This window comes from Struthio camelus, chromosome 23 (assembly GCF_040807025.1).
Source record: "Struthio camelus isolate bStrCam1 chromosome 23, bStrCam1.hap1, whole genome shotgun sequence".
Lineage (NCBI taxonomy): Eukaryota > Metazoa > Chordata > Aves > Struthioniformes > Struthionidae > Struthio > Struthio camelus.
Genome location: NC_090964.1, coordinates 4,292,173 through 4,308,218, shown reverse-complemented (window position 1 = coordinate 4,308,218; position 16,046 = coordinate 4,292,173).

The window sequence follows — 16,046 nt, the reverse complement described above, 5'->3', positions numbered from 1 at the left end:
TTGCAAAGAAAAACATGACTACATCAACTGGGGGAGATGAGCGCACCCCACAACTGGATGTATGGGCTAAATCCTGTCTCCGAAATGTGCGGCACTGCACCGAGTCAGTCAGGGCGGGACTCGGTGGACATGTTCCCTTTGGCAGCATCTGACTATGCCTGCTTGAGTTACACTGGAGTAAGCCCAGGCATGAAGATGAGAGGTTGTAGTCATTACCACTGTGATGCTGGGGAGGGACTGGGGCTTCTCCAGTTAAGTTTTTTACTTTGAGAACAGCTTAAGCAAAAAACAGAGGAGGCCTTGACCTCAAATGGGAGCTGTAGTGGCTCACAGCTCTTGATTCTACTAGCCAGCCTCTGGGCTGGTGTAAAATAGCTGCTCCTTACACCGCAGTATTGATCTGTGCTGGATAAGGACCTGGAACAGGGTTTTCAAAGACAGAAATCCATATCCGGAATTCCCTACTTGGAAAAGGGCCTTCTCATACCTGGACCATTTCTGTAGAGATTTTGTGTTCATTTTGCATGGTATCAGAGCATCCAAATTCCTGAGTTACTCCTTTTCCCCAGGGAGCACTTGGGAGGGGAGAAAGCCAAGGCTGTAAACGATAGAAAGTGCAAAACAACACGGACTTGGTGAAACACACAAAGCTCATGGCCTTACTCCTGAATGATTTCTGAGTAATTGCAGGCTCCCAGGTTGCAGGGCTGTGGTAGGCAGGTCAGCTCCACTTTGGCAAGCTCAGAAGTCATATAGCAGGGCAAAATGCAGGAGATGATTGATGTGTCCCAGTAACTCTGAGAATTGGGAAGGTGAGAGGGAGGTCCTACTGTCAGAGAGCAGGAGAGCAGGCTTGGGATTACACGGATTTGGACGATAACTGTGTGGAAGCAAGAGGGTTCCGCACCGCACAAAGCTTTTGGTGGTTTTTCTTTGCCTATGCAAATCACAATAGAGATGACACTTTTGAGCATGGATCAGGATGGGGCTCTTGTAAATAATTTTGCTCTATTGAGATAAAAGGACTCTTGAGAGAAGCGTCAGCTGCCTTGTCTTCTCTGAGCGCCACAGTCACCACGGGCAGCAGGGAGTAACTTAAACGTGTCAGAGCCTGCCTCTTCTGGTGGATGTTTGGTGACTGAGCAGAATCTTTGGAGCCTGCTCCCTGGGCCTTGGGCTCTAAATCTCTCCTAAAATCCACTTCAGCTGCCTAAGTGCTCTTTTAGAGCTCCCTACCTGTAAGACAAACCATGCTTGTGTCTTGTCTAAATAGTCTGTTTTTTAGGTCCATCTTTTGCAGTTCTCACAGTGCCTAGCACCCTTGCATCCCATGCTTGAATCACATTCCTTGACATGGGACTGAAGTAATCATATAGACACAAAAGTCTGTATGTTAGCAGAGAAGACAGCTATGCTCGTGTTCAGAAACATCTGCAGAACATGCTGACCATGTCTTACAGGAGTATAATATGGGATTGATTGTCTGATTGGAAGCACAGAGATAATATGTTTAAAGGCTTGTAAAATCTGATCTGAATTGCTGTTTGATTATTATTGCAAGTGGATTTAAGCCTGGAGTTGCTGATATAGAAACCTAAGTAACTTAATTAGTAACAAACATCAATGTGGTGAGATTTCTTTCATTGCTTCATAATTTGAAACAGAAACTGTTTGTGGTGTCTTTTGGGATACAAAAAATGCACAGAACGTCTACTCCAGACAGTTTGAGAAAAATATGCTGGATTTAATGAAAAGGAAGGAACAGACTCCAAGGCTTGAAGTTTGTTGATTTCTCTGCTGCTGTTATTTCCAGTTAAAGTGTCATCTCACTTGAATTTTTTATCAAAACTTTTTAATATGGATTTGGAAACGTGTGAATCTCAGTCCCATCAGGATCTGTCTTGCACAGTGTGTTCCATGTAAGGTAGCAAAAACCAGCAGCATGAGTGCATGTCTCACAGCTCTTCCTGAGACAGCTGCAGAAACTGGGTTTTTTTGATTCTTTACTGAAAAAGAGCCACCAACAGAGCCAGGCAATCCCAAGCTCGGCACACCAACACATGCTCCTCCAGATGACTCCAACCATCCACTAGTCACAGTTGGCTGGTCACTGTGATGATATTCAGTTGAAATGATCCCACATCTTTAAGGCAAGAACAGATTCCCATATCCCATGACGTTGCAGGCAGATTCATTTACCCTAACACAGTGCCTAAAAATTACACTATCTCGTTAACTAGTTAACTAGTCCCCTCGGTTTCCTCTGAAGGCAATGGAGCACCTCTAGAGGGCAATTCATCTCCTCATGATGGCCATCCAATGCACAGCAGGTGACTCCCCATCTGTTGCTCTGCACAGGTTGTCCAGAAACTTTAAGGTGACATCTAAAACCTAAAACTAGGTTAGATGACTCTGGCTCTCAGGGTTTCTAAGTTACAGGATTTAGCACAGGAATTCTGCATTTTTGAGACAAGCTCAGCTGTACCAGTGACCTGGAGGAAAGGGAATGAGGAGCAGAGAGCTCGTAGTTACTCACATGTCCTTGCCAGGGAGTTCTGAGAAACATTCATATCAGGGAGCAAAAGATGGTTTTAAAGAAGATACTGGAGCTAATGAGGTAATTGTTGGCTCTTTTGATGATGACAGAAAGTTAAGTGCCAGTGAGTCCAATTGGTGACATATCACATGTGGACAGATGCAGGAGAGCTGGAAAGACATGGAACAGCTGTTTCCTGGAGGACATTCACTACTTCTCTTTTTATTTGGTAATGGGAGAGACACAGGCAGTGTAGTAAGCACCTGGAATAAAAGCCTGGTGCTTAGTGAAGCCATGCTGAACATGTTTGGTAAGGATCCTTTCCTTGGACCAAACCAGTGGAAGACTTTGTACTTGGACAATAAAAGAAAAATTGTCTACACAAGGAGAAGTAGCATGGATAATATAAGGGGTACAGCAGCAGGGGAGGTGAGCCAGTGTTGAATAAGGCCATTCGAGCAAGATTCACCTAAGAAATCACAGCTGAGTGTGTTCCAGTAGCGTATACTGAAGTACTGAAACCAGTCCTCGTGAAGATGTGAAAGACCTCAGTCACCTGGTACCTGTCTTAGGCAAAACCAGCAAGACCTGGAGGCAGGGGGGACTTGGATGCTACAACTGGGAGCTTTTACCTGAGGGAGGATGTTTTTTCGAGTTTTTTACTCTGAACAATTTTGCAAGTTAGCAAAAGTATTCAGTATCTGCAAGTCACATCAGGACAGCAGGAAGGATTATGGATTTTTTTGCAGGTCTAACAGCGCACTTTCACTTCAGTAATGTTGATTTCTCTGGTGCTCATCAGAACCCAGAGGATATAATATGTCGAACTGGAAATGTTTGTAGATGAGAGATAACAATTGTGGAAAAATTAAATTAAAGTGTCCTTGGAAAGTGTTAGCAGAGGTGCAGAAACAAAACAGCTGTAGCTGCAACACCTGGGAAGCAGAGTGTGAACTCTGGGAATGCAGAATGGTGATAATATCTTGCTGTTTCACCCAGCAACAGGCCCTACAGGTAAATTGTCACTCTGCCAGGGAGAAAGAAGTAGCCCTTGGAGCTATAAAAAAGCATGTGGGCAGGTTTCAGGAGGCATATATGGTCTTGCCAGACCTTTTATCTGTATTTTCAGCACTTGTGCTAACATCTAGATTCCCAGGGCCAGTTACACCTTCATTTTATCCTTTTCCCTCACTCATGCATTTGGGTTGTATCTGTCAGCTCAGATAGAAAGAGTGAACATGAAGACAGCATGAATGGGGCAGGGGGAAGCCTTGATGCTCGGACCATGGCAACACTTCCAGCTCACTATCTGGTCTGTACCCATCCTGGTCAGCTGTCCATCATACACACAGCAGACAAACACATATGATCTCTCTGGACTGCCTGGGTAAATAGCAGGAAATTCTGCTCCTACTCTCTCGCTTCCCGTTGACTAGACAAAGAAGATGCAATTTGGGAATGGGTTGCATGAGATGCTGGAGTCGGCATGCACTGCAGCGCAGTACACAGCGGCTCCATCTGGAGCCTGAACACGTGGCACAGACCTGAGGGCCTGTCTTTGAAGCCCATGTGAGGCTGCACTGTTTGTGAGAATGGGCCGGGCCGTAAAGGATCACGGGGCTTTTACTGGGGCTGTGATGATGACTGGAGAGACATATTGTGAGTTTGCAGCTGAGTATGACTGGAGCTCCTTCAGGAGTTTGGGATTTGACAAAGTGCCCTTGCAGTCATGCAGTAGCTCTACTCATGCTGCTGAAGGCATTACCAGATATTCAGCCCTCCCAGTGGTTCCTGACTGAATTCCTACCTCTCCAAGCATTCACCTTTTTGCTCAAGTGGAGACAGAAATACAAACGTGCTCTTTCACTTATTTCAAGCAGCCCTAATCAGGCCGTTATAGCAATTTCAAGACAACTATCCTCCCAAGGGATTCTCAACCTTGTAGTCTTGACTAACAGGCTACACAGCATCCTATACCAATAGCAGTTAAGGGAACTGGCAAGGAAGCTTCCACATGCAAAAAATTTGCTGGTAGATAGCAAAGCTAACAGCAATTTTTAACTTCTGTGTTTAACCTTGAGCTCAACAATGAAATGTTGTATAGTACCTGGGTAAACAACAGGTGCCAGCATTGTCAACAGAACAATGTTGACACCTGTAGGTGTGACACATCAGTGCTTCTGAGAGACATGATGGACATAAGTAATACACTGGCTTTGTGTGGGTGAGTGAGCAGCATGTGATCCTGCCTGTAAGCAGGGTCCCACAAGGAGGAGAAACCTGCTGCTAGTCTTAGCTGGAATTGCAAATTCTACTATGGCTCAAGAAGTGGAGGCCTACAATGTCCCAGCTGGGGTTGTCTAGTCCCAGCCTACTGGAGTGTTGTGAGATTGATGTAATAAATGTAAGTGTTGTTTGCAGAACACAGACTTGGAAAGGATATCTTGGAAAAGCTAAACCCAAGACTGTCAAGAGACAAGTGATTTCCTTTCCCTTTTTATATCCATCACACCTGTCAAATGCTAAGGGCAACCGCAGGAGAACGTCCTGCATTTGCTTATGGAAAAAAGTTTTAGGCTTGTAAGGGTTCTCCACTAGCTGCCAGAGGAAACAAAGCAATGGGAGGACTTTTACTTTCCAGATGTATGAAGTATATGGCACTTGCACCATAACTTTGGCCACAGTCATGGAACAGTGGTCTGAAAAAAGGCTCAGGCTCACACTGTGCCAATGCTGAGCGCTGATGGAAACACCTTCCTCCTGCAGTGGATGGATGCTTGGAGAATGAGGCAGTGAGCCCTGGGAGGCAAATGGTTTGTAAAAGGGTCCTACCTGCCTTTCTCGTGTGATCCATGAAATGAGGGGATAACCAGAGGACTCATACTCCTGTGCTTCTGACCCTGCCCTGGCCAGTTCCAGCTTCACACCCATGTGCAGCTAAACCTGTGTTTGCTCCTGTTGATGGGGCCCTGGGCTAACTTCAGCCTCTTCTCTTCTCCATGATGTTTTCTCTTTTTCTCCTCCCACTCTTTGACTTTCTTGTCCACTAAGACTGTAAGTTCGTCAATACGGAGTGTCTCTCACTCTGTGCACACAGAGTATCCAGCACAGTAGAGCTCTCATCCTTGCTAGGGCCTCCAGATGTTTGTGTAATTAGAGCAGCCCTTAAGAAAGCCATAGAGAGTGGAGAGTGTTAGTGCCATGATGGAAGACTCCCTTGGGACTGTGAGGGAACAGAGAAATCACCATTCAGTGGCTCATCAGCCTTCCCCAGCCAAAACATGAACTCAGGGCCAGGCATCGTTCTCTTGGACACAAAGCTCCTGTTTCTCACAGTGAGATTGATTAATGCTGCAATGAGCAACCAAGTGAAGTGCAGTTCTTGTTCCTCACAATCTCCAGGTCAACACTGGGTATTCCTTTGGTCAAGATACTTTAGTCAAAGGGAGGTAACTAGGTGAAATTTTATGGCCTGTATTCTCTCTCCAAGGCTAGACAAGATGAGCAAATGATCCTCTCTGGCCCTTAAGTTCATACCTCCAGAGTGGTATCATACATAGAATCTGATCTTGAATGCCTCTGAGGACAGAGATCCAGACACCAGCTGTGCAATGTTGTCTCCAGAAAGACCCTCTTTGGACATGATCATCCCACATGATTATGGGGATGTATCATTATGTATCTTGAGAAAAAGTTGCCTTTCCCTTAGCCGATAACCAAAGAGAATAACACGGGTCACCAGGCATTGGCCAGCCCCTTCTGAATCAGTGGTGTCTGTCCCCAGCTTCAATTCTATCTGTCCCTGGGGACAATTAATTTCAAAGGCTGAACCCATGGTCTATGCAGAATTATCATTACTGAGTTTACTAGCAATTAACTGCCACTCCCATGAGATGAGGACAAGAGAAGTTTGGAAATGACATGGTCAATTTTTATTCTTCAGAAAAGATCCCTTTGCTCTTTGTGTTTAACTGCCCAAGCAGAGACTGCCCTCTCCCCTGATATGGGCAACAATCTGCCCGGGGCGGTGGGCACACAGAGCCCATCCATTCTCCAGACCCTGCCTGAGCTGGAGAGGATAGGAGTTTATCTCTGTAAAGCCAAATCAGCTCTACAAAAATCACTAATTTAGTTGGAATCACACTGCTTTGAGGTGGATACAGGTCAAGTCCTGCATCAGCAGAAATCTCTGCTTTACCTCTGCAGTTTTACCCTTGCATCTCTCTCTGTCTTTCTTCTTATTCCTAATTTACCCCTGGGACAACCCCTCTGGCATCTCTCTCTCTTGAAGTTCCTCTTACTGAGGGGCAGGAACTACCTGAAGACCTGCATGTAGTCCTACGGACAGGTCCCTACCTCTGCCATATGAGGGACTGGGCCACTGGCACTTTCCACCTAGTGAGCAAGAGGGAGAAATGAGCCTTTGGATTTTGTAGATGTGAATTTAACAGAAATATGCCTTTCCTTCAAATGTTTATTTTCATGACCGAGTGGGTCAAATGGCCCAAAAGTGTGGAGATATTTTCTCAGTAGGCTTCAGTTTGAAGCAATCCAAGAATGCTGGGAATCTTCTGCAGTGTCAAGTTCGACGTCTCAAGCCTGGGCTAACAATGCAGAATGCAGCCGAAGGTCTACGTGAAACACCCACCCTCCACATCTGTTTGGTTTTAATCGGAGATTTATTATGAACAAAGGCAGCTCTTGGAAGAGCTACTCTTCTCCGACATGCCTGCATTGCCTGTTGGACCAGATGAACAGAAATAGTTTCACATATTAGTCAAATTCTGGATGGCTATTCACCATAAACTGCAGGCAGGCATGAGCACAATGGACATTATATTGTCATTAATTTATAGATGACCACAGAAAATAAATTCTACCCTTGTATGGGGATGTTAGCCACTTAATGTTCAGTATAGATCTTAAAGCCAAGAGGCTGAAACTCCAGGTTTTTCGTAGCCCCAAAGCCAGTAGCAGTAAAAGTTTATATTATCCCTGGTGAATTTGTGCTGCACATTTGAACTGGAATGCTGATCTGAGGAGCAGAACAGTAGATTAAATTGTTACACTGGAAACTGGGGGAAATATTTCCCAGGCAGTAATTCCAGAGCCTTGCTTCTTATTACCTGGTTTTGCACAATAAATACTTAACAAGGCAAATTTATCCTCCTGCACTCATAATTAAGGGGAGATAAATTGCATTCCTAATTATTCCTAAAAAAAGGAAAAGTAATTTCCTCTAAGATCAGTGGGAATTCCCATATCTCCTCAAGTAAAATAAGAGCATGTAATGAATTAGGTGAGGTACTGATCTAAACAGTCTCTAAAAGAGACCTCTAAAAGAGAGATCTCTAAAAGAGAACATTTAGCATCTGATAGAAAACTAAAAGCAGTATTCATCTCTCCTGAATCACCTTACCCAGGAGGCCTGGGTGCGGTGGAGGCCATTAGGTTAACACAAGGGATTTCTAGGCTCTATCATTATCTCGTGGACTATGGGAAACTTGCTATCTCTGGCCTCAATTTACCAGTTATAATACAAGGATAATACTGGCTACAGCTCACAAGGATTTTTTTGTTGGAATGCTTTTGAATGCCGAGATAAGAAACGCAACATCTCATGGAGAAATATTTTTAAACTCTATTTGTTGCTGGAAAACATTGATATTTGAGATTGGAATTTTCAAGTATTGCTTCATATTTTATGAGAATTTCTTCCCATGGTTATTTTTATTACTTTTAAGTTTTTTTCCTAACTTGCCACAACTGTTAGCAAACTGGTTTATTAACATGTCGTAGCTGATATCAAATAAAATAAAATGCAATTAGCAGAATACGTAGTCACAGAATCACAGAAGTGCTGATAATGGGAATTCTGGAGGTCTCTAGTCCAGCCTTTCATCAAAAGTGGTGCTAGAGCAGATCAGGCATGGCCTACTGCACCTAACAAAAGTGGAAATGCTGCATTTTGACAACCTCCACTGCTCTTCCGATAGATGTTTTGAGAAAGGGATAGGGTCTTGACCTGTGGTCCCACAAGTTTAGTTTCCTGTAACATCACTTGGGGAAGCCCCTAGATTTCTCAGTAAATTCTCCTGTGAAGCTACAGTCCTTTCTATCTCTCTTTTGCCATGTGATGCCTGACCTGCCCACTCCCCTTGATGCTGGAGCATCCCCTTATGATCCCTGGCCAGTTGTTCCAGTTGAAGGATGACCGAGGCCCTCGGTTTGTCATAGATGCCAAAGCCAGACAGGGTGTCCGGTCACACCTAGCCACTGTGGTCTGTGGCAGTAAGTAGCAGGCTGCAACCTCTCCCCACAAGGCATTAATGGGTCCAAAGTGAGGGGGGAACCAGGTGTGCATCCCAGCTGGGAGGCAGCTAGTCTTGGGCTACTGGTCGCCTCCTCTTCCTCCTTTTCCTCCTCCTTCTTCTTCTCTAGAAGCAAAGCCAAGGAGGCCTTATGGAGGAACAACTGGAAACAGGATGCTTAGTGTCCATGATGGAGGGCCCAATGTCCAGAAACCCCCAAAGATGAGCAGGGAAGGGTGCTCAAGTGTTCAGGGTGGGGGTTTCACAGGTAGAGAGCGGAGGCCCAAGCTCGACTTAGCACCATTTAACATCCTTTAATGAAGTTTGTTTTCTAAAGCTCTCTTCCGTTCCTGCTCCTTGTCTGATGTCTTGCGTATGCCTGTGCTGTGGCTCCCACTCTCTGAGTTTCTCCTGGTGCACTCCCTCATCTTTTTCCTCTCTCATCTTAGCCTCATCCTCTTCCTCAGCTGATCCTAGTTATCCTGTGAATTTCTGACTGGAGTTGCCTGTTTGCCCCACCATGCCCTTGTTCCTACCTCAATTTCAAATCTCTTGGACATTTCCTATGCCTTTGCCTCTGTTCCCAGTTCCCATACTCCAGCCTGGCTCTTGTCTCCCCTGGATCTGATTCAAGAAGTTTTCACCTGCAAGACCTCTAACCAGCAAATCTCTGAGGGCAGAGGGGAAACCACGTCCTTGCTGTCGGCTGCATGCGCAGCAGGTGCCACTGTAGCAGAGACACGCAATTACAGAGGAGTCCTGCTCTCATGGAGAGCAGCCATGCCCCCATGCAGGTGCAGCTAGTGAGACCAAATCAGTGTGACATATAGCTGAGGTTTCACATTAAATGCAAACCAAAGTCAGTGTGGGTGGCTGGCAGCTTGATTCCCTCTTCCAAATGCTGAGGGCACATGCATGCCCCATCCTTGCATTGCTTGGGTAACCTTACCACCATGTAGCAGGTCGCTTCAGATCACTGATGTCGTGGACTGACCTAGCTATACGATGGCTGAGCCCAGCAAAAGGAAGGTGGCAGAGACACATGGCCAGGACGTGGCAGGGAGAAAAGGTCTTCCTCTGTCAGCTGCAGCCTGCAGATAGAGCTGATGCACTAAAACTGCACCGAGCTGCTTTGCTGAACCTACCACTTGCTGCATTTTTTTTCAGGTTGTTATAAGCTGGATATTCTAGGTGGCAACAAATGGCATATTCTTTACAGAGAAGGCACCCTGCAGGCCCTAACGGCAAAGCATGGGGAAGTCACAACTTCTCAAGCACAAGATGGCCAGAATTAGCAGGCTGAAAAAAACCAATATGTTTTTCTTTTAACTTTGTTCTTAGAAACTGCTCAGTTGTTTTGGCTGAAGTTTTTCACCCTTTGCCCCTTAAAAAGAAGATCAGCCTGAGGTGGGTGCTCCATTATAGAAAATTTCAGCACAAACAATTCAAATTAAAATTATAACTCCAAGCAGAGTCATACAAGGGGAGTTTCAGAGAGCCTTAATAGGCAATGATACTATAGATGGGGCTAGTGAATCACTGCTTTTTTACTGGATAATATTAATAGGCCTCTTTGCACAATTCTATCCAGAAACAGCAATTAAAATAAAAATCAGAAAGGGTATAAACTCTGGGCCAGTTCCTTAACCAGCGTTTACTGGTGCAGACCACAAAAATTAACAGACATAGGTAGATTTATACCAGTTTAGGATCCACTCTGAGGAATCAGTGATTTTCCTGCCACCCTCCTTTTGCATTTACCTTCTTTTCTCTAGAATAGCCAAGGGCGCATTAGTTTAACCCTAGCACTGGAGAAGAAGGAAATTCTTCCCCACTGATAATGAAAAATAAGGCAGTCACAGGATAATTGCTAATTTCTTCCTGTTTGGTGGACTTCTTTTTAATAACTTTTTTTTTCATTGTGCTTTTTCAGTGAGGTATCTTTCAGGACTTTTTCTCTACATTGTATCCTTTTAAGAAGAGAGAGAAGTTAAAATGGGATTGCTTAAAAATGAGATTTTTCTTTCGTTTGAAAAACAGACATAGTGTTCTGGCTGCAATCTGTCTAGCTCTGGGAAGCAAAGGTCTTCATTTGTTTAGCTTATAGAGGACCGGGGATAACAGAAGTGGAAGGGTGTGACGTGTCCTGTTAATAAAGCCAAGATTTCACTGTTTATTAGGGATGGTATACCTGCTTCTCTTTAAACCTTTCCCTAAGCACATTTGAGCAGAATGAAGAGTGAGAAAAGCAGGTATGGCTGTTTTTTCTCTCCTTTTACTTTTTCCTAGTCCAAAAGCTACATCTGTATTTACTCCATTACCAAGAGGCAAGCAATCTGGGAATTTCACATATCCACAAATGTGTTTTTCTTATTTTGTGCCACTTTCTTAGCAGGTGTTAGATAACAACATCATGTCATCCACAAATTTATATGGCAGTCTCAGCAACTGGGAAGCTAAATGGCCCCCAAAGTGCCTTAAGCTCAGAAAATAATTTTTTCCATCAGAAACTGGATTGCATAAAAATGAGCCCTCTTTGTGTCTTCTAAAGAAGATGACAAAAAATTCTGGGGAAATGATGGAGGGTAGGGGGAGGAAAGATTGAAAACATATATGTTGAAGCGGATGTATTGAGCTTTGCCCGGTGAGAGGTCCGACTGCGGCCACCGGCCCGTGTCTGCTGAGAGGCTGTGGGTGCGCTCAGCGCACGAGGCAGTGGTGAGGAAACGCCGTATTGTGCCCACAGCTCAGCTCCGCTGCCCAGTCCCAAGGCTCGCACCATTCCCACTGCATGCCCCACAGGGCCACGCAGGGGCCTTAGATGCCTTTCTCGTCTATCTACCTACGGACGCCCAAGAAAAGCCACCGTCTTTGCCAGCACGTGAGGACTTGAGTCGTAGGCTGCCCTGCTTCATCTCAGAGCTTGGGATTGGCGCAGAGGGGATACAGCTGGTGTTGAAATACCTGGCAGGTTTTGCACATGCACGGCTGTGCTCCCCTCCTTGGAGCTGGTGAGCCACCGAATCACTGCAGCAAAGCTCTTCATTTCCTCATCTCTGCTTGCAAAAGCCTCCGGGGAGCTGAACTCAGGGCAACACACCTCTGAGCCCCTCCCAACACAGCTGAATAATAATCTCTGACCTCCACGTGGACAGTCATTAGTTTGTCTTGCTCGAGTGAGTGAATAATGTGTTGTTGAAAGGCCTGGCAGACCCATCCGTGAGGGCTGAGGAATCCCCTGAAGCTCATGTGAGTTATTTTATTGCAAAATTAGCAGGAGGACATTAGCTTGCAAGGGGAGGTAAAAACCTGCAGCTCTGGAAGAGATGGAGGTGCCATAACCCTATAAGATGGCTCTTTGACTAGATGCCCGAGCCCAAATTATACCTATACCTCCTCTCATCAGGCCAGCAGGATGGGGAGATGCAGGAGCAGCTGCTTGGTCACGCTGAGTGAGGAAGCAGAAGGGAAGGTGTGCTCCTGCGGCACCATCACCGGCATATTAGCTGGTGCTAGGCAAGGCCAGGTCAGAATATAATTTTTAGTGGGGATTTAATCCTTCTGCTGTTTCTTGTGCTAGGAAAAGGGAATCAGGGGACAAAGCACAGTTATATAAAGCTCCCCCAAGGAGCATGTCTGTAAGAGCCACTGGGTGAGACGGACTTCAGGTTTTCGCTGTAAATGGCCGTTTCTTGCCCAGGTCCCCGCCTCCTCTCTATTTTACTGGGGACTAAAATAGCACTATTTCAGCCTGTCACCTAAGGAAATGAGGCTCTTGCTCTCTGTCCATCTGCTTTCTGCTAGTGCCTCTGCAGTTTGGGATCCCCATGAGCCACTCTGGGAGGTGAAGGCCAAAGGTTCTGAGCTTCTGAAAACTTCCTGAGAAATCAATGGAAGAAGGAAGAGCATCTTCACTGAGGGAAGGACAGCAAGAGCTCGGCTGCTGAACCTCCCGGCTGGCAGTCCCTGGGCAAGGCAGGCACATGCAGCCACAGCGCCCGCGGCAGCTCATGTCCCTGCATAGGCCAGGAGCTGACTGGAGCCCATCCTGAGCGCAAGGTAGGGAGCAGAGCCCTGGAGTCGGTGGATCCAGCTTGACGCTGTGAGATCAATTTATAAGTGACTTGTGATCGCCGTCAGGGAGGTCTAAAGAGGCATTTAGACATTAAAACAGCCAGCCAGCACAATTCACGCTTGTGATTTGGTTGCCCAGGTCTTCATTCAATGCACAGCTGGAAGGAAACGCCCAAGTGTGGGAGAGGCTCCAAGGTTTTTACTTCCTCACTGTATTAATAATTAAATATAAATTGATGCAAGGTTTTCACCTACCTCAGACAACCCCTCAACATAAATACTGGCTATAGAGTTAGTCTGCAGAGAGAGGAACGGCTTCAATGGGAAGGAGCAAGGAAGACAATCCTTGCTGCCTTCTGTTTAGAGCAAGAGGTAAAGAGTCTGAGCTTCAAATCAGACAGAGAAAGGATTCAGTCTCAGGTTTTCCAGTCCTACTGGGTATGCTTTCCCTACAGGGCAAATGAGCACAGCAGCAGGCTGCCCGACCCAAACCCTTGTCTTTTACCATTAGGAGCAGTATGGTTTGGAAAGTGGCCACATCTTCCAGATCCCAGCTGGGAAGGGCAGCCTGGCTATGCTGCACTGCAGGGTTTTTCATGCCTTTATCAGGACAAAATGTGCTCCCCAGGTGCTCCTGTTACCTATGCTGCCGGAGGACATCAGAGCTGGTGGATATATAGCCAAAGACAAAAACAGCGTTATGGGATAACATCCTTGTTCAGTTAGGTCTGTAACATAACAGCAGTAGGAGGCTATTTGGGACAGAGACAACCTGCGCTTTGCCTATGCAAAACCTGATGGAGAGGAAAACAGAGCTCCCAGGCAGTCCTACAGCATAAAATTGCTGCACGATAACTAAATAGCAGTGCCAGGCTCTGCTAATGTCCACAGCATGACTGGCAATGAGAAGCCAAACATCGTCTCCTCCTTTTACTCACAGCACATAATATTCTCATGAAACACAATGTTTGGCTCTCTTGCTCACTTTCTTCAAGCCCTCTACACAGCATCGGATTATTTAACCCCTGCAGTAAATTCACACCAGGACAGAAGTTATTAAAATTATCCTCTTCTTGCCTTTTGGAGGCAGAAAGAAGCAAAAATGAAAATTTTAATGCCAAAAAAACAGAAGTAGTGAGTGAGGCACCCCCTTCCTCCCTAAATATAGTAGGATCAGTTTGAAAGTCAAGATCTTTGTTGTTGTCAGAAATAGCTAATGAAGTGACAGTATTTGCTCAGACGCTGGCTCTCCCATGTGACTGCACTGTCAACCACCGCCAAGTCACAGATCATTAGGAAGTTTAGAAGTGACATGTGCAATGGCACCAACCAAGTTTTGTAAGCAAAATCTGGGAGAATACAGCTATTATGCAAGAATATATGGCAAAAACAACCAACTGTTTCATTTTTTCCTTTTCTTTGCCCATTGGGTTTTGAGTCTGTAGGGCTCAAGTTTTCCTTATTTTCTCTAAAACAAATAATTGGCTTTTTCAATGAAGTTTGAGATTATCACATAATCACCTGGTTCCTAGCGATGAGGCTGGGAGGCAACTGCACAGTCCCTAGCACTGCCAGAAACCCAGCGATGCTCAGAAACGAGGTGTCTCTGGACACACAGAGCTGAGAACGAAAACTCAATCTTGTGATTTCTAGAAATGTGTTAGAACCAATGAACCTTTTACCTCTCTCCCGAGACTTCAGTTGCAGAGACTTGCCATTCGTAATTAATGTAGCGGATCCAGAGAAATAAAAAAGCCTCTGGAAAAAAAAAAAATTTTCCTTTGCATGCCAAAACATATGCCTTTCGTTACCCTCTGGTTTGCGCATCTCCTGTGTGCTGCAGAAGGGGAAGCAAACTCCAGTGATTTCACTGCTATTCCTTGGTCATGCTTCTGTTCACATTTGAGGAATAATCTCCAAACAGATAATGCTGGCTTAGAAAGCATCGTTTTCTCCTGTGCCTGAAAGCCACAAAGTGAGAGAGGGAAAAGACCAGCCTTGCTGTACCCTGGCAATAAATTCCCCTTCCTGGGAGACAGAGGTGTTCCTGGGCGCTGTTGGTCTTCAAGGCAAATGTTTTTCCCTTTCAGCTCTCAGAGGTGCTAGGAGCTGCAGGTACCATCAGCCTCTGGTGGTGAGGGGCTCATGCTTTATCTGACACAGCTGCCATGAGATTCCTCAGCTTCAGTTTCCTATAACTCAAATTTAAAGATCAACAAATTATTCTGCACACATTTGGAGAGTCTGCACATGGCAAACGGGAGAGTGGAAAAAAAGGTTGCATTTAAAAACATTTAGTCTGGGGTAACTTTTCAGAGAGCTCCCCACTAAACAGAGCTTCATGGATTATAAAACTAGGTGAGGGTCCTCGCACCAGGGACTGGATATGGGGTCACAGGGATCCTTCTTAACATTGGGCTGATGACGAGACCTCAGCTAGCTCTGAGACGAAGAGAGGAAGGGAGAGCTCAGCAGTGAGCAAGCTGGGCAAGCTCTCTTAAGACAAACTAGCAAAGACAGATGGCAGGAGGCCCTAGGGTAGACAGCTCAGGCCAAAATTCTCCAAGTCCTGCAACAGAAGGAGGAACAGACAGGCCTTCTTGGCTTTCTTCTTCAGCATCTTCTCCGGTGTCTCGCTTCCTTCTCTCAAGCAGTCTTTATTCACATGGCTGTGTGGCAGGATCTCTGGTAGGTGTTAATGCCATGTCTTAATCTTGGCAGGTCCCATCATGTTTGATAGCAGGTAAGCTGCTCACTGCAAACTTCCCTCAGGCTCTGTGCTTGAAGATCCCAAAGAAGATTTTAACCCATTCTCTCACCTATAAACATCCCAAAGAAAGACAGGGAACTGATGCCTGCCAAGAAATGCAATTATTCCCGTATTCACACATTAGACTACTCAGTCTCCCAGGCAGGTCTTCAGCGTTACAGGGCCTAGGCTTTTGCCCAGGTATATGTATTTTGAGTCCAGTAACCCATATGTAACAGTGTTATTTTATCCAGTCTACTAACGTGACCTGAGGGAAGGAGTAGCAGAGTGAATGGTAACAGAAAACAGTCAGGATGGGGTGACTTGAGTTCAAAAATCCTACTCATGCTGAGTACAGCTGATCTATCATTAACAC